Below are 18,565 nucleotides of genomic sequence, written 5' to 3'. Positions count from 1 at the left end.
TTGAAAGGCAAATGCATCCTGTGCATAATAATTGGTGGTTTTCCGTAGCTTGCATACTTACCTTCAAAGATATAACAAAAATACCTAATGTTTTATGTGTTGGTGTTTGAGGACACAGTTTTATATAAATATTTGGTTTCTTTTTACAGAAGCCAGCTTACAAGAAAAAGAAGGAGGCAGAAAACATGGAGTTGACACATGGTAATGCCCCTAAAGGATACAGAAATCCATGAAGTACCAATAAAAATTTGAGCAATGGAGGAATGTCCCCTGCAACCATGGGAATACTATATTCTGATATACTTCACATTTTTTGGAGGCATAATATTTTTACATGAAAATGTGTGGCTATGGTAAATATAGATTATATTTTGTCATCTTTAGGTCATTGTGATTTTTACAGACTGAGGGTGAACACCACTCCAAGGACGTGCAACAAGAAATTGAGCAACAGGTATTGATTACTATGGAATAACTTTACCGGTAATTGAAGGGACTTAATTTTTGTAAATAAGCAAAAAAATTACTTGTTTGTGCGAACACAATTTCTTCTTTAAACTTACTCATTTTTCAGAGATTTAGCAAAATTATTATGTTTAAGGATGGGTATCGCCAAAAATTTCGTATCGCGATATATCACAATTTTTATCCCACAATATCACGATAATATGATATTTTTAAAAGCAGTTTTTACAATGATTTTATGTGAAAAGTCATCATTTTTCTGAAAAAAATGTTAGGAAAACAAAATCTTACTTTCTTGAAATATTTATTTATATAAAATAATTATGTTTGGACGGTAAGGTGCCGTTCTTTTCACTTTTTACAACATTTTTTATACTTTCTGTAATTGTAATTTGAAAGATTGAACAAATAAATGAATAATTTCTGGACTTTATAATATGTGCTTAAAGACCGGTATTTAGGTCTCCGTATCACGATACGTATCATGGAACAAAAAATCGCGATATACCGGTATACCGATAAAATCGCACATCCCTAATTATGTTAACAAAATAAATATGAGGATGTAAAATCATGGGCAGGGATGACCCACGAAATCCGTTAATATAGGTCCTCTTCAAACATTAAAAACTCCACAGAATTCTGATGTGAAAAAGACTATAAGGGTAATTTCATTTGCCTTTGATTGTTGGATGCAAAGTTAATTAATAAAATGTATTCATTTTCAAGTATATCTACTTTTATTTTAGAAAATGTTGACTATGTCACAATTACATGTAGGAAGCTAGTTAAGGATTTGCCAGTCCTACAGAAGAAGATTCCTTCCAATAACAGGTGCCCTGACTTCATTGACTAACTGGAGATGTAATGCAAAAATAGTGGAGGAGGAGATTTTTTGGTTGACTGTCAGGTGTGGGGGTGAGTCAGGCCCATCAAATCATCACTGGTCTGAGAAGACTAGGCTTTGGGTAAGGAGGTAGGGCAGAAGCTTGGTTTTCATAAAATGACCCATTAAACTGTCACACATTTGACTGGATTTTTATGTATCCTGGTAAAGAAATTTTTATGAGACTGAAACTCTCAAATAAATCTTGAAAGTACCCCCAAAATACCACAAATCATTTAAAATAAGTATCCTTTGTATTCATGCAAAGACAGTATGAAAATAGAACTTTCATTTCATTGTTTTTTTTTTACTGGTTTCTCCTTTTTTAGATTCTACAAGTCTGGCTAAAATGGAAAGTGTACTCTCAAGAGGACGGAAATGGGTACAGTCTTGTACAATGTTTTCAAATCACACAGTGAGTGCAATGTGCATACAATCTATAAATTAAGTTTTGAAATTTCTTTTATTACATTTTCAGCAGTGAAATTTATTCATTGAATAAAATTGATATTCTGTCACAGTGTGAAAGGATATCAAAATGATATATTTTCACAGTGTGACAAATATCAGAAGTACAGAAAAACTCGAGATTTCCCTTAATTCCCATAACGAAGAGTGCAGTAAAAAATATTTCTTAACCTGTTATAAGATAGATGACTAGTTAATAAACCATTCTGGCAGTGCTAAAGACTGCGAAAGTTCCCCAAATATGTTGCTGAAATTCATGTTTACAATGTTTATCACTTAGCTATGATGTCTCAGCCGCTCAATTATGATGTCATGTAGCCTAAGACTGCATTACAAAAAGATGGAGGCAAAGAGAAAATCAAAGAAAATGAAATAAACAGAAAATTCAATATTTTGTATAGTGGAGCCTCATTTATCCAGACGCTTTGGTTCCTAGTCAACTTGTCTGGATATGTGAAGCGTTCGGATATCTGAATTACCAGTAAAACAAGACAAAATAACGTTAAAAAAATTTGTTCAGATGAAAAATCGTCCGGATACTGAAGCATCCGGATATCTGGCTTCGGCTTATCTGAAGGTCCAGTGTAGTTGAATATGGAATTTATACAAAATATTGAATATCCTCTATATAGTGTATATCAGAAATTTGTTTTTGTTGGAAATAAAACAATTTTTCTAGGTGACCCTCTTTACATTCTTGCCCTGCCCCAGGGATCAGGTTAAAATATATATACAAGTAATTCTTGTGTGTTACCAATATATAAACTTTATGATAAAGTATTGGTTAGTTTATAAAGAATTGGGTACAAATTCACAGAGCCTTGTAAGTAAATTTTGAAATATAGTAGAATGAAAGAGGGCGGTCTTTGTGAGAGTTATTTCCCTTTGTCCAATTTTTTTTTTTTTCAAAGCAACTACAGCTGTATCTACATGTACTGTATGTACAGTTTTGTATTTTAGTGGCTGTATGAGAGGAGATGATCATGCATAGACATAAGTATGAAAAGAATTTCTTAAATATATAATATATTTTTTCGACTTTATTCACAAGCTTTGCAAAATATGAATCAAAATATCAGTAATATATGTAGAGAAAAGGAAAGATATCTGCTTACAACTATCCCTATTTTTTTAAAGTTTCAAGAAACCATAAGGGCATTATAAGAAGACACATGCAGTCATATACTTGACAGAGTATCTATATTTTTTTTAATACTTTAGAGATACAGAAATATTACTTGTTGTGAATTGTGTATTTTTAATAAATGTTTTCAGTATGTATCGGATAAGCATTGCCTCAATCACTTCATCAGCCCAGATTTTAAATAAGGAAATATTCTCTTCTTTTTAAGAACAAAAAAAAGGGCATTTCTGACAAATTATTTGTACTAACTTGTTAAATATAAAGTGGTGCATTTTTTTAAAGGGTTTATTTTGAAATTAAAAAAAAAAGTAAATTAAAAATCAAAAAACAAAGTTAAAGTATGCAAATGTGATTGAACAGGAAATAACAAAAAATATCTGTTCAGTAGTTAATATTCTACTTTTGATTTCAATTTGATAGTAGCTAGCAATTGGAAATTTTGAGTGTAGATTATACCCTTACGCCAGGTAGCGGTTAGATTTCTCGTAACATTGGGAACCCATGTGTGAAAAAATTTAAATCCCTGTCTAATTGATTGTCATCCAAAAGGATGAGTTGCAATTCTCAAGTTTGAAGAATATCGTGTTTGTTTATTTTACCGATTACTTAAGCTGTTTCAGTAGTCAGATACCAGCGGAGGTGAATGTTTCTTTCTAATTCTGTCGGCATTAGTCAGATCCATGGCGCTTCGCTGGTGACAAGGCTGTTTGCTGTTCTGTATTTTAAGTCCACTTCTTCTTAATTCCCTGTCTCAAGAGAGCACAGACTTAGTCAAATTTGTACAGAGTTTCGCTACAGAGAATCTTGGAAAAGAAAATCTCTTAGCTTGAATTTCTCCAAGGAGTTTTGTCTTGGAGCTCCAACTTTTATTGCACTTTTGACATTTCAAATAGAGGAACTAAAGATGCATTCTCTAAATTTGATTTTACAAAATTATGATTAAAAAGATTTTTATTTTGAATTATAATTTATCTCCAAAGCATACAAAACAATATTACAAAAGATTTCAATAGTTAAAATTGCTGCAGGGATTTGGGAGCAGTAAATCATATTGCTACATATAGTGCCTTTTTTTGTATCACTATGTATAAAATTTCCTCTATATAGTATTTTCATATGAATGCACCATCTGTAATTTTGAAGATATAAGGAGTAAAAAGAATTTTTATACATTTTAGAAATATCATCACTTGTATCTGTGTGGAGATTAGGTTTTCTATTGTTATGAGGCAGGGAGCTATAATCCGTCATTGTTGAGATATATAATGATAGCTAGTGACACCAAGGAGAAGTACATTTTGGAGTCCGATTTTCAATGTCTCCATTGTTCAACTAAGTGTAGATTGGTAGTGTTTAGACTCCCTTACAACCAGGATTCAAATTTCATCCCTTCTCTTTTTAGATAGGATCAGAGCATTTTAAATATTTGACTACAATTTCACTCTTCTTACAATAATTGTTTGTCAAAGATGAAGTGCTGTATATCAGATGAAATAAATAGTAGGTAATTTGATTTATATGGCCTGGAGATAGTAATAGAAATTGTTGGCCTACAAGAGTCCTGTGATGTTTTCTGGCTTTAAGGGTTCCTCGTGTGATTTTGAGATGTTAAAGCACCCTTGCTCAGGTTTGCACTTCATTGGGTCTTTTCTTTTTTAATTGTAGACCTCAATCTAAAAATGCAAAAAATTGGCCAGAAATCATTGGGAACCTATACTTTTATGAAGATGAACATCTTTACAAGTCTGTGCCTTTAAACATAAAAGGGTAGAGTTTCGTCCTCTGAAATTGTCCCCCTGCTGCGATTATGAGTTTGTCTAGAGATGAGAGCCACACAAATTACTGGCTTCTAGTTTATAAACAGCTATCCAAGGCAATTTTACATGTATGCCTGCAGAAAAAAAGCCTTAAAAGGTTTAATCCTCTTACAGTTCCTTTTGAGATGAGGAAAATTAAAACGAGAACATTTCATTGAATTGTATCGGATGAAATTATAAGAGTTTAGTTTCAAATTTCATAGGATTTACTGTGTAATGAGTTTTTGTAAGATTGCTAAATGTGTTGCTGTAATATTGAGAACTACAACTCCCCTGGGAAATTAAGAGCCCCCTCTTCCACTTAGCTATCCCAAAGTTTTCAACACCTACAGGCTAATGGGAAATACCTGAATTTTAGATTTGAATACAGCTGACCACCATTCAATATGTCTACCCTCTGACCTATGTGTTTTGTTAATTGATGTGAACTTTAATCTATACGTCAATATTCTTTAAAACTAGGCACACATGTATATAGATATAGTTTGGCTTTGCATTCATTCAGATAGGTGCATGAAGATAAAAATTCTAGTATTTTGCATTTCATAAAACTTGATTATGAATTCGATTTACTTGAGACAGATTAACAAACAGGATGTTAATATCAATGTTCATTTCACAGTTGTTTTTCAACTACCTAAATATACTTATCTAAACATTTGATTTTTTTGGTACAAATTTGTAACAGTATATGTAATAAATGTATCTGGGAGGAAATGAGCATGTTCAGTATGAATGATATAGCTTAACAGATTGCTTTGCTTATTCAAATGAAAATTTTATATATCCTGATAGATGTAAATTATTGATAGCTGAGAAATTGTAAACTAGACCAACCACGGAAACTAGAAAATGTAAACAATCTGGTACTTGTACATCCCATCAATGAATTTCAGTACTTTATTTAGATCAAATTACAATAATTTTTAGAGAGTTTTCTTCAAATATTCCTAGAATGTACGGAGCATGAAGATATAAAATTAAATCTTAATTAACCCAATTCTAACCATACGAAAGGAAATTTTTAGGTTGCACTTGATATTTATTTCATTGAATTTCTCAAAGTAAAAAGTAAGAATGCTACAGAATGAGTAAGACAGAGACACTACAGGGAAAAGAAAAATTAGGATTACAAGCTTTTAAAACAAACTTAAAATGATACAGAACATATTTTGGATTTCTTAATTTTTTAGTATATGTACAATGTACATGTACTATGATTTAAAAATACATCACTGGGGGTCCATTGTCTCTAACCGCAAACAAAAGTACTTGCAATGATGACAACAGTAATAAAAATTAAAGGTAAAATAAAATATAAAGAATGATTCATATTTATTTGCATATTGGCTGACTTTCATACAATCAAATTGATGTTTGGGAACTTAAAAAAAAAACAAAACACACGCACACATACTATTGGAATTTGGTTAAGCTCAGAAATGAGCAAAAATAATGTATTTATGTAAATTCACAAAAGATTTGGAAATCAAAGGGCTAAAAGGATAAGTGCATGTCGCCTCCTGTTATACGACGTGCTTTGTTCAGTCGTCGTAAAAATAAATTGAAATGATGATGTTACTTGGGATAAAACAGAGTTTTTGCAACATAAAATTTTAAATCTTTGAAGACTTTATGGTATTTGGAAGAAAATGCATTGTAAAAATTCCTTTGTCATGTTCACATATATCTCATTGTTTATGTTTCTGTGCATCCATCCCTTTTGATCATGTATTCATCATATACTTGATTTAACTTCAAACAAGTTTCTGCCATCTACACATGACCTATATTTCTTTTGCTTCAAACATTTATTTTTTTTTTTGCTCACCTGAGCCAAAGGCTCCAAAGAGCATTTTTGATTACTGGATCATTTTCAGTTTCATCAAAAAAAATGCAAAGAATCTTTGGGTGAAGAGAATTTAAGTTAGTTGAAATGGAAAGCCTTAATCTCTTAATTAAGGAATTAGATGGGGCCACAATATTGGGTCAAAATTTTTCATGAAAATACAAAGAAAAACTTAATGATGTTAAAAACAAAAAAACAGAACAAAGATGAGCAAAGGTTAGAGCTGTGGCCAAAGGACCGCATGTTTAAAAGATGTTAGTTATTGATCCTAAATGATAATTTGAACACAAATTGCAAGTGAATAGTAAATTCCATTTTTTTTTCATTCAGAATGAATGTGCATCTTTAACTTTAGTCATTTGGGTTTTTTTGGTTTAATTTTCCAGATGTTTTTCACTTCTTGTCATGGTCACTGAAACCTCCATCAGTATCAGGCTATATACTTGGACAGATGGGTGACGGATGTTCACGGTCGGGTGACTTCACTGGATTTGGTGATGACACCCTTAGCAACCATCCCCTCCCCAAACCTGCAATTAAAGTTGCATCTCTGCTGACATGGTAATGGTGGGCTGTCAGCTCGGACAATGCTGCAGATAGCAGACAACACAGCTCAGATTTTAATGGCAAGAAATGGATCACCTGCTAATCCTTCAGAGAGAAACAGCTCCATGAATGCTACTGCAAAATAGATTATTTTATTTTGGTGTCGATTTTTTGTTGGTAGGAGGGTTAATGGGGTAAATCTTTTGTAATGACTTTGTAAGGTGATGAGATCTATTTTCTAACAAACAAAAAGTATGTAGATTTACTTTTGGTAAGGGATATTTTGATATAAAGGGATTCTTGGTTGTTTGTCTTGCATGTAGTTGTCTTGCATGTAGGAAGACTGCTACCATCGCAAATACTGTATATTTAAATGAAAATGTTTCAGCAAACAGAAAAAAGAAAAACCCCTTCTCTGCTCTGACACAATAGTTTTTTCCTATACTCTTTCAAACCTAAATATAGTAACAGTAATTCTTCATTTACTTTATAGTATCTGCTGTATAAAAATTTGCATTTCATCTTGATTTAATTATTATCATAATTGGATGAAACTAATATATTGAAGAAAAAAAATTCTGTAAAATATTTTTAATATTTGTAATAATTCAAGTCCATTTTAAGGAAGCAAATGTGAATTGCTAACTGTTTATAAACCGACAAAAGGGGGCTAACAAATGGCAAAGGCAACAAAGACAGGTTAATTAAATCTATGTCAGGATTCGCAGTCAGATTTTGTACCTTTCTACTTGTTTGCTTAAGCTGTGTCATTACATACATTAATGATAATGGTGGGGATAGACTGTGCAGTTTTCTGTCGCCTTCAGTGTCAGTCTCACCATACATAGGCCTCCGGCTTTAGCACTCGTACATTGTAACTTTTGACACTGAAAGGAAAATGCTGCTTGTTGTTGGAAAACTTAGAATACAGGTACAAGGGGACACCCAGTAAGCTGAATGGAGGCTTCCTGGGTAGAGGAACTATAGAATGATTGGGGAAAATTGATATGTTTGCATTATTTCTGTGTTTGAATGAAAAAGCAGCTTATTAAAGTCAGTGTTAAGTAAACAAGGACATACAGAGTTGATTGATATTGAAAAATAGTATTTGTTATTTTTGGAAGATGTCACTGACTTTATATCTTCATTTAAAAGATTGTCATTTATGTTTTTCTCTCCATCAATTTTTTCTGTCCATAACTAAATATGATACGGTTTAATTATTGTTCTTTAATTTTTATCGAAACTAAAAATGTTTGAAAAGAAAAAAAGTTATCTTTTGTAAACATTCTGATAGCTACTATATAATTTTAAAATTATTATTTTATCAACATTTTAGTAGGCTGATATCAAGTACAAGTTACAAAAGTCAAATTAGTGCAAAAATATGAATGTTCACAGCTTTCAATTTATACAGAAGTTTTGTGTTTAAACACTTTTCACATTTTTTTAAAGCTTTTAAAAACAATGTGCTAATGCATAAAATATTTGTTTCATTGTAGCATATAAACCCAACTTTATAAAGAACCAGTCAGGAGTAACAGAGGCTTGTCACCCAGTGATGAGTGGGTTATTCTTTCCTCTCTCTGCCAAAGAGCTCCCTCTAACTATCAGGTTTACCCAATCTTATTGAAGCTTTAATTCTACTTAATATCAGATTTTCCTGTGATGATTTTCAAATGAAGGTGATAAATACGTTTTGATTGATACTGTTAAATTTTCATACCTGGGTCCCCACATATAATGACTTCTAGGGCTCTTGCCTATTTGCCATCATCCCAGCCAAATAAGGTCGACGTGGGGTTATTATGAACATTGAATTATTTTTTGATTTGATGGGCATCAACAACTGTGTGTGATTTTTCAGTCTATCAATCTGAATTTAACACCTACTGATTTTAGGCAATCTTCAATTTAAAAAAGTTAAGGTTTTAATTGTATTTGATATCAGTTTAGTCTTAGAATAGCTTATCTCTTTTGATTCATCTTTAATTACATCCTAAATTGTTTTTCTAAATGGCAGTTTTTTTGTATACACAGGCCTACTAAAGGTAAATGTTTAGTCATTTGATCCTGCCGAGCTATTATTCAGAGTGACCTGTTGACCCCAGAATGTTATAGAATGTCTCACAATCCATTGGTCTGTGGTCCAAATATATATCCAATCTGCTAGCTCATTTCTCTACAGACATTTTTTGTTGCCAGTTTTAGTTATCAAATGTAGCATCAAGGCACCAGAGATATTTTTTTATTATAAAAATGGATTTAAATTCTACTTTTTCTTGTTCCCTAATCTAAATAATATGGGATTTCAGCTAAAGTTTTTGATGAAATTTTGATAATTATACTTTAATAAGAGGCACCCAATGTTCCCTTTCCACTGATGCACAGAAAATTGTACTGAAATGCACAGACCATATTTTCCTTTTTTGTCTGATTTTGAGATCAGATAAAACATGATACTAAATCTGGAGGAGATTTTCTTGATAGTGTTTTTAAAGTCTGGTTTTTACTTTTTAAGTCATATCCTTTCTAGACAGGACACCAACATACATTTAAGTTCCACTTGGTAGATAAGTCCTGATATGTTTTCACTGAGGCTGGTTTTTAGCTCACCTGAGCTGCAAGTTGAGGTTGTGTGGATTGTAAATTGTTTAGATCTTTGTCCCAGGGGATAGGGTGGAGATACAATAGTAGATCAAATATTTACATTGAAATATTCAAAGAAAAACTCTATAAAATCTTCTTCTCAAGAACCATTGTGCCAAAAAAGCTGCAACTAATGAAAAAGCAGTCTATGAAAGTGAATATTCAAGTTTTTTTCAAAGGGTCGAGCAACAAAAAGTAATCCTATAAATGCAAAGAAATACATGTATATTGGGAAAATAATCTTATTCAGAACAGTAAGGCCAGATTGACTCAGGTGAGCATTTTGGACCATTAGGGCCACTTGTCCTTTTTTTCTCCAGTGGTATTTCAAAATGTAACAGTATCTATCAAAAAAAAGTTGCAATGCAGAATTTGTTGAACAGAAAACTAGAAATAATTGGACAGTTATTAATTGCTTGGTTACAGTTATTGTATGAATCAAATCATTCTACCTAAAACAAAATATCAAACAATACTTGAGTATATACCCCTGGTACAGTAAATGTTTAGTTGTCTGTTTTTTGAATTATTCTTTCCATCTTTTTTTCTGTTGTTTAGAATGGATACTATGTTTTCATCTCCTGCCTGTAGATATGGAATGAGGAGAGGGACAAATGTACAGTTATTACACAGGAGTGAAAAATTCTGGATGAAATGAAACCCAGGGTAGGATTTCTTGACACCGTATCAGATTTACTCTTGATAAAGTGTCACTACAGTTACAATACAACACCTTCTACACAGGGGAGCTTTAAAGAACAAAGTTTCTACTCTAAGAGGGACATGTAACTCATATTAATATCATACATTTGACAGTCTTCTTACTCAAAAATTTAATGTATTGATGTAAAGGTATCATGTTCATACAATGATTAAGTGTGGATATATTACTCATTTTCACACCTCCAAATAAATTGGAAATTCTTGGCTGTTGCTCTGTCTTGTTTCGCATAGAGTATATTGTTTTGTACCGTACTTAAATTATTCCATGTTTCACTGCGTAAGTCAATTTGATTTCACTGACTTAGCAGAAGAAGATATCTTCAATTATTTTTTCCCTATTTGATTTTTTAAAAATCTAAAAGTACAGTATTAAATACAGAGTAAGGAACTGTTTTAACATAAGAAATTTTAACTGAGTTTCAACAGCTTGTTCATGCAACATGTTGTCACAATTTTAGGATTAAGAGTCTCTAATATCAACATGTAATGCATAAAATGAGAAATTGACTATTGTTTATCTGTGAATATCTTTAAGGAGTTGATAAGTTATCAATGTTGTCTGTCATTCAAGACAGTTATTGTCCTACATTTCTACTGCACTCCAGATAAACCTGAATCTTGTTTTGCAGAGGAAACAATAAAGGAGCAGCTGCTACAGGCAGTGATATGGACATCAAACAGAGCAGGAGGTAAAGTTTTCACTGGGATTTTTTTTTTGTGTGTATTTGAAAAAAAAAAAACTAATAATTTTACACCTGGAAGGAAATAGGTTTTCAGCTTTTCTGGTCAGAGACCAGAAGACCTTGTACCTTTATAAGGTTTCTGTCTGTCCATTAATTAGCAAATTTTCAAAAAGGCTACTCCTTCGGTTTTGGACTGATTTTGAGAAAGACTTGTTCACAATTGGATTATATACCATTAGAGATATACACGGTACATATATCCATATACAGTAAAACTCGTTTAGTACGAACACGGATATAGCGAATTCACAGATATAGTTTTTCTGTCCAACTCTAAAATTTTACGCTTATAATTTATAACGAATTTATGGATATAGCGAACTCATTTTGAGTCCCGATGAGGTTAAATATAATGAAATTTACATCTTTAATAACGAACTTTCAAAGATCTTAAAGTTTGCTAAATTGAACTGACTTTATTTTCTTGTAGCATTTGTATATAAAATTCAATTCATAATAAAACCTTAGTTATCGAAGGTATGTTTTATAATATTTGCTTCCCTAACATATTTGGTAGTAATACTTGAAGGAAAACATTCATATTGCGAACTCGCTATAAATGTTTGTACGAATTCGTTATACGGATATAACGAATTATGGATATAGCGATTAAATATCCATATATATATATCAATTTTGAAATGGTTTTTAAAACAAAAGGTTTTCCCAAGAATACTAAAAATGGAAATTTCTGTGAAATAATTAATTTTTTTAAACTCTACTTCTTCTATAGTTTTAGTCTGATTTTTGAAATACATTTTGTACACAAGTAGACTTTACTATGATACATAATTATCTTTTATCAGTTTTGATTTTCAGAAAGAGTACAAGTGTTTCACAAACATCTCTTTTTTAAATGCTACTCCAACAAAAAGTTTTGTACTATTTCCCAAAGAGTCAAAAGGCTTATATTTCTTTAATAGACACTCCTTGGCTTTTCAATGAAAAATAGAAAATCTTTCAATTTACTCCAAAATGCAGTTTTGAATTGGTTAATAAAACATCAGAGTTTATGTCATTATGAAACTATGTACTACAATTTCAACCTTCTTTCAGTATAAGTGTGCAATACTGTCTTTACCTAATATTCTATGATCTGGAACCCCCCTTTTTCCAAGCTAGCATTTTTAATCAGTTTTGTACAAATGTATTTTAAGGAGAGGTCGGTACAAAACATAAATCGGGTCTGGAAGTGCTGTAAGGAAGCTTAAGGTCACATGTTCAGTCCACCAGCTGTAGTGTGCAGGGTCTGTATAGCCACCGGTCTCTCTTATAAACCAGACCCTGTGGTTTGTATGAGATTAATACACACAAATCCTTAATGACTAAACACTCTTATCTGCTAATATCTCATTGTTCTGACAATTTGTACCTGAAAGGCTGGTCTGTGTATTGGGATATAAAACTTTGTATCATCTACATATTTTATAGATGAACACTGGGAGTTTATTTGATGTGCTGAGGGCTGATCAGGTGTCACATTGACCAACTGGTGGCCTGTTTTGTAGTCAGTGTCCTCACCAGCACTCTGTAAACTATCTCAAGTGGGTTTCAATGTAGTAAGAAATGTCATGACTTTTTATAATTCTTATTTGATTTAGAAACATGCATGGTGTGTTTTTTACAGTAAAGATTTGGCATTTTTAAAATCAATCCAAGAAAAGGAATTGATTCAAAGCAACAATTGCCATTTACCAAAGTTATAATTAACGTAAGCTAAAGGCAACTTGATCATGCATTTCGTAAAATCTGACAATAATTTGATGCTTTCTGGCATAGTGTTCAGTACAATTCACAGTAAACTTCCAGGTCTGCAGATAATGGAAAAATGAGTGCACCATTAACTAGTACTTCAGCTCATAAAAATTGCAGAAAATCAAAGATATAACTCTGTCAGTGGCTAAACAATTGGCTAGCAATGTTTGATTTCTGAAAATATAGATTAGATAAGAAATAATGCACATACTATTAACAAAATCTATGCAGTTCATGCATTTTTAATTGTCAAGAAATACCTGGGCCTGTGCATTCTTCAGCTTAAAACTTCAATCATTATTAAAACACTACAAATTATTATTTCAAACAAATTTTTCATCAATCAAATTGATACTTTTTAACATGATTTTTTTTAAAGTTTAAATTATATTCTCTTTCAGTAGGTTTTACTTTAGGTATATGCTGAATTGAAACCATGTCAATTCACTCAATTAGTAGTTGTCTGTAGCAGTTCCTTGAATACCTATCTATGTCAAGACAGTAGGTAGCTGAAATTGAAATTTTTCCTAATTTAAAGGCCTGAGTAGAAGATGAAAGGGTAGAGTTTCCTGGTAACTGTTTGATAATCTTTTTTGTCCCAGAGCAGGACTGGATGAGGGACCCCCATCTATCATCTGACCCTCTGAACTTCCAAATTGTTTAAAATGGTGTAAAATTTTAACGAGGTGACATGTTTTTGTCACAGGCATGATGATAGATGGAGGTTTGATTGCCTCTAATCTTCCTCTGTCTATAAGCTGTGTTCAGTTCTACATTGTGGGGACACTTTGTAGGGGATTCTTCAGCTCGAGTGCCCCCCTTCCCCAATAAATGGCTCGTCTGTGTGGTATTGTATGATTTGCATATAAGCACCAAAGTTATTAACATTTGGCGACTGTAACAAATGTTGAAATTAAAGATTGGAGGACTTAATTTGCTTTGCTGATTATTTTTGGATGATGGATTTGCATTGGCTTATAGGTTTTTCCCTTTAAGCTTCCCTGAGGGCATTTTTAAAGTGCCTTAACTTTTTCATAATCAAAAATGGATATGGTATGTTTTAAGTATTGAAGTTAAGTATAAAATGAAAATTTAGAAACATGTAAGAACAGAAATTATTGTATAATATATATGAATTCTTATATTGATAAATGGTCTGGTATACCAATAAAAGTGATTTATATATTTGTATTGAATCCGTAAGTTGTAACATTTGTACAGGAGTAAATGTCTGCTTCAAGTAAACTTCTGTCATCTTGGCCGGTTGCTGCTATCTTTTTTGTTTGTATTGACAATCTTAAGGTGGCAGGGGTATCAACAGTAAACAGATATTTGTCTGATTAAGCTGTTTTACCTGATACCCAGTCCTCCCCACAGCTAGAGCTGAACTTCTAATATCTGTAACAAACACTCGTTAGACCGCGGGCTAGTCCTTACAGTCTTTTCAAGAGTTTGGAGAGCACAGTTGGACACTGAAACAGATACTTCACTAATTGGCAAGTTGGCCATCAGAAAGTGAAGTCCAGAGCCAGGCAAAAGATGGTCCATTGTGACAGGGCACTCAGTGAGATAAAGGTCCACTGTGGGAAGAGATGGCTCATAGAATGGGAAGGAAGGGGGGCTGTTACTGTAACTATTGTATAAATGTCCTTCACAAATGCCATTTGGGCCTTAGAGGAGAAAAAATATTACTTATTGTTCATGAACAAGTTTACATCTTAGGGGCTATAGGTTTGAGTACACAACTGAAGTGATGTACACTGAGGCAAGAAAATGAAAAATTCTTCTTAGTCAAAATTTTGGTATTCTTTTTAATAGTATGACCATTTTAATTGGAAATAAAACTTCACTGATTTGTTTGCAGAAGTCTTGTTTTGATTTGCAGATTCCCAGGCAATGCCCTATCTGGCTAAAGATTGTGTTAGAGTTCATACACTCTTTATGTTGAATTTACCAAAACTCATTTATTTTGATGAAAATTTACCAGCTTGTCAAAAGAAGATCTGGCAAACTAAGTGAAAAACACCCATGTTTACAGAGATTTGATGCCAAAACAATGAAGTTTTAATGACACTCCAGGAAGAAATTCCCTTTATCAAAAGCCTAGGTACCACTGACCCTAGCTAAGAATGTGAGCTAACAAAGGTGTTAATATTATTATTGATTGATCATATCTTTTAACAAATGGGTATTATTTACATCAAAGATACCTACCCCAAAAAAGTATGTTTAGCCAGGGTGGACAACTCTTGCCTGAGGCTGACTTGGCCTTTGAAATGTACAAAGCTGTAAATTTCTCATCTTGTACATGAATTAAGTGTGAACAGATTAGTTTTTATATAAATTTTTACACCTTGATGTTGTGTTATCTTAAGAGATGGTCAATATGTTGAGTTGTAATTGAGACTTGTATCTATGTAATAATCCTAGGGGTATATATTTTTATAAGTTTATTAACAAAAAATATTTGGATCACTATAATGTTTGGTGTGTTTGTGTTTGAAATATATGAGGAGGATTTTAAGATTTTCATTATATACCAGGACCTCAATTTAGATTACATCCAGTAATGAAAGAGAAATGATGTGAATATTGAGTGGATCTAAATTAGAATTAACAAAAATATTCATGTGTGTGTGAGTGTACTTTTATATATATTTCTTTTTTAAAAAGTGAAGAATTTTAAGTGAATTGCGAGTTCATAATATTAGCCAATAAATTATAACAGGTGTTTGGTTTTTCAGTTAGGTAAATGATCAGAATAGAAGAATGCTAAGATTATGTAAGTTTTGTGTTTTTGTGAACTTTAAATAACTGTTTTACAGATTTGTAACAGTTTTCTGTCACATACCATCTTTGCTATTTCAGTAGTTTTCTTCACCTGCTTGTTACTATATATATCTTTCTAGTATTGTTAACAAAATTTTTATCATAAAGATGTTTCAGAACCTGAAACAAATGGGAAAGGAATGTGGTATTTGTATTGCACATTGCTGACAAAAAATGGTAAAATGCATGTAGAAGTTGTGTCATTTAGTAAATAACAAAGCATAGATGACTTTAGGACACATAGGAATTAATAATTGTGGCATGTTTTAGGAACTAGGATCTTTTCATTGTTTCAACAATGCAGTCAATTAAAAGCTGCAATTCATTTTCACCTGGCAAAGCCAGTATCGACCAACATTCATATTCCCATTAATAATATGCAATCTTCAGGTGTTAAAATTGCTCTTACGAGGCAAAGGATCAAACAGGATTTGTCTTAGAACAAACAGAGAGCTCATGTCGGCTTAGCTTGCCCTCTCCCACCTTGCTTAGGGAGTTAAAACAATGGGGATGGTCGATACCATGAATTAGGATTCCAGAAAACCCATACATTGTCCATGTAGCAGAGATATGGGCTGAGATAATGCAGGAATTACTAGAGGAATCAAGTCTATCTCAGAAAATGAAAAGTTTACTTGGAGGAATTATTGTCCAATCTTTTGTTTGTTGTCAGATAGAGGGCACCTGATTTTGATAATAAGGTTGGGTTACTGTGTATCATTCCTATGAAGTCCATTATTTTTGGAGTTTTTGAAGTTGAAGTAGGTGTATTGAATTCTTGATTTGTGCTTAGCAACTTGTAAATAAATTAAAGTAAATCCACCTTTGAAATGGTTACTTTATTTAAAAGTTAAATGATGAAATATATAGGGCAAAGTTTTAAATGAATTCCGGAGAGTGAAAGTTCATGAAATTTTTGTAGGTCAATTTATGAGACGTCTTAATTAATTTGAAAAGCCATGGTCAGTAAACAGCTATATCAGTAGCCACTCGTAAGATACCTTTGTTTACAGTGTACATTTCACACTAGCAATCAGCTGATTATTAGGAAGTGGACGAATTGATGATACATGGGACTTCTGGTCTCCATGGCCAAGGTAGAGTACTCTAAGGAGAGGGACTTCATACTGACAGCTCGTATCAACGGGGAATTCTCGTCTCAGGGAGGGACCGAGGGGACGTCACTTTCCCTGACCGGTCTATATTACCTGTCCATTGTTTCCTCTGCGGCATTGGTCTGTGATATTTAGTTCCTGATATTGATTCTGGGTGATTGTAGGGTAGGGGTTGCTAGGGAAGTCGGACTTTTCTGTGAAGGGTAGACCACTATTACATCACTTCATGATAAAGAATTGACTCCGATCGGAGTGTTCTTTAAGCCGGGGAGCTGACTGCAATGCCGACAAATGATTCACCTTGCCATGATAAGCTTAAAAGAAATAATTGTATAAACCGTTTGTCAATACAAGATGGCCTCTACTGTGTGCATTTGTCAAGCCAGAGGCTTATGCACACTTAAATAGGGAATAAGAAGCTGCAAATAGTCCCTGATTGTGATTTCTTAAGACAGATTGTCTGAAAATTGAATAATTTTTGCCACTCCTATACTTCTTAGGGGGAGGTATATTGTTAATAAATGTCAGGAATATACCTGCATATATAACAAGGTGTCCACCTAGGTATATGTACTTAATTGTTATTAGAGGTGAGACTGATCAAGTACAATGGATTATGCATTATCCCTCTAATGATGAGCTTATTTTACAGCTATTTGACTTTGAGAGAAAACCACTAATCTTGTGTTGACTAAGTCATTATGATTTCCCTATTCCAAATAAAGGAATATTTCATAATAATAGAAAACATTGTCTGTGAAAGGATTGGGATTGCATTGTGGTATATTTAGGATTTCTAGTCTGTAGTGAATCCCTATGATTTCCTCTTCATGTGTTTCTTTTTTCATGACACTCTGCTTTAATTAGTCTGAATCCATTTAAACAAGGCAGGTTTATTAGGAAGGATATTGTTAATTTTTTTAAAAGACAATACTTGTTAAAACACAGTGAACTGAAAATTTGAACTTTTGTATATGACCTGTGAGCTTTAAAAAAAACTGTGATCATTTTTATAGGTTCTCTTTGAGTAGGTTTGAACAATGTTGGAGCATATCACGAAATCTTATAAATGTTATTTCTGTATGTGGCACCGCTTTATTGAATTTTTGTCACCCTATCTGATACCGAGGTGATTTTTTGCTAGAGTTAGCCTTTGTCTGGTTAGAAGGAATTGTTCACGGCTATAATTCCTCACATCTAGATTAGCAGCTTTTCCTATACCTCCGTATTAAAAGATTTACACTGCATGAATGATACAGATTAAAACTTTAACCAGATGACTAATAGGTAGTTTCCGTGGCCGAAAACATTGTATTCTATTCTTGTTGGGGATGAGCCAAGCAAAAGCATTTTTCAAGGTTTTATGTCTGTTTGTGTAATGTTGACGGACAAACAAGCATCGAAAAAGAAATCAACTCGGACAATTTTTGCTCCACTGAGGGGGAAAGTTAAATTGAATTTTTAAGGACATTTCTTTTCATCTATTGAATATGCTCTGTGAGGTGAAAAGTTGAAAATGTAGCCAATTCCAGCTGTAATTTAGTGATTTGATGGAAAAGTCTCCCCCCTTTTATGA

At 32.7% G+C, this 18,565-nt stretch overlaps 2 long non-coding RNA genes across 2 annotated transcripts; both read left to right on the top strand.

Annotated features, from left to right (window-relative positions):
* Positions 1–1,340: 1,340 nt before the first annotated feature.
* Positions 1,341–7,469, top strand: LOC134242529 (uncharacterized). The gene is made up of 3 exons (XR_009986875.1): positions 1,341–1,441; positions 1,681–1,766; positions 7,016–7,469. It is a non-coding gene; the product is annotated as an uncharacterized LOC134242529 (long non-coding RNA).
* A 1,208-nt stretch (positions 7,470–8,677) lies between these two features.
* Positions 8,678–11,236, top strand: LOC134242530 (uncharacterized). The gene is made up of 3 exons (XR_009986876.1): positions 8,678–8,789; positions 10,416–10,490; positions 11,177–11,236. It is a non-coding gene; the product is annotated as an uncharacterized LOC134242530 (long non-coding RNA).
* The last annotated feature ends 7,329 nt before the right edge of the window (positions 11,237–18,565 follow it).

Source organism: Saccostrea cucullata, unplaced genomic scaffold (genome assembly GCF_032062105.1).
Source record: "Saccostrea cucullata isolate Sc308-1 unplaced genomic scaffold, CSIRO_AGI_Scuc_v1 ctg266, whole genome shotgun sequence".
In the NCBI taxonomy this organism is placed as follows: Eukaryota; Metazoa; Mollusca; class Bivalvia; order Ostreida; family Ostreidae; genus Saccostrea; species Saccostrea cuccullata.
Note: the sequence above shows the minus strand (reverse complement) of the source record. Positions and strands in the feature narration are given on the sequence as shown.